We start from the raw sequence: 1,364 nt of genomic DNA, 5'->3' as shown, positions 1-1,364 counted from the left end.
TAATCCCTGGGATGGATTTTTAATTTCTGGACCTGGATTACCCACCTTTAGCTACGTGTGAGTTTGGCTCATCCTTAAAGAACCATTCAAGGTTCCAAGCCGAGCTAAAAGAGCGTTGAGAGTAGGCAACACTGGCATCAAAGCAAAAGCTTCTACTTTATCGTCTTAACTTGCTGTGGCCTCCTGCGGTCCAGAAAAATGTCATAATTAATATCTGGCTGTGTGAATAATTATAGGCTCAATATATATACACACAATATGCCATATACAGGTCCTTCTAAAAAAATAGCATATTGTGCTAAAGTTCATTATTTTTTGTAATGTACTGATAAACATTAGACTTTCATATATTTTAGATTCATTAAACACAACTGACGTAGTTCAAGCCTTTTATTGTTTTAATTTCTTTCTGTCTTACCCTGTGTCAGTGATGGCCTTCTGGACAGCAGTCAGGTTAGCAGTCTTACCCATGATCGCGGTTTTGAGTTATGAACCAGGCTGGGATATTTTAAAAGCCTCAGGAATCTTTTGCAGGTGTTTAGAGTTAATTTGTTGATTCAGATGATTAGGTAATAGCTCGTTTAGAGAACCTTTTCATGATATGCTAATTTTGTGAGATAGGAATTTTGGGTTTTCATGAGCTGTATGCCAAAATCCTCAGTATTAAAACAATAAAAGACCTGAAATATTTCAGTTGGTGTGCAATTAATCTAAAATATATGAAAGTTAATTTTTTATCATTTCATTACAGAAAAGACTGAACTTTATCACAATATGCACATTTTTAGAGAAGGACCTGTATTGAAGCATAGCATCTCTCACTCAAAAAAATAATTCGTTGGATTTACTTAATCCAGTTATGTCAACAATTTCCACTAAACTGAGTTGTGTTTGATATAATTAAATCATTTATTTAGGATTCAAGTGACTATTTTTTGTAATACCAACATGGCTGTATTATGTAAACACAACATAACTGTATTATGTAAATTCAACATGACTGTATTAGGTAAAACCAACATGACTAGATTATTTACAACCAATATATTGGTGTCAAAGTTAGCTTGGATTAAATTAATAGGTTTGTGTATAGATAACTAAATCGACCAACATAAACTCAACAAAATGCTCTTTCTTTTGTTTTAATTAACTGTGTTGATTAATGACAACAGAAAGGTATTTCATTATACTGAACTAAGTCACTTATGTAAATGTAACATAACTGCTGGTTTACCAAAACTTAAGTCAGTTAAGTTGAAACTACAAAGTATAGTTAGGTAGGTCTTTCTCAATAGTAATATATGTCTTTCTAAAAAGTATTTAACTAGTTTTCCAAAATGTAAATTCAAATCACAATCACTTTG

The sequence above is a fragment of the Astyanax mexicanus genome, unplaced genomic scaffold, assembly GCF_023375975.1.
Source record: "Astyanax mexicanus isolate ESR-SI-001 unplaced genomic scaffold, AstMex3_surface scaffold_38, whole genome shotgun sequence".
Taxonomy (NCBI): Eukaryota; Metazoa; Chordata; class Actinopteri; order Characiformes; family Acestrorhamphidae; genus Astyanax; species Astyanax mexicanus.
Note: the sequence above shows the minus strand (reverse complement) of the source record.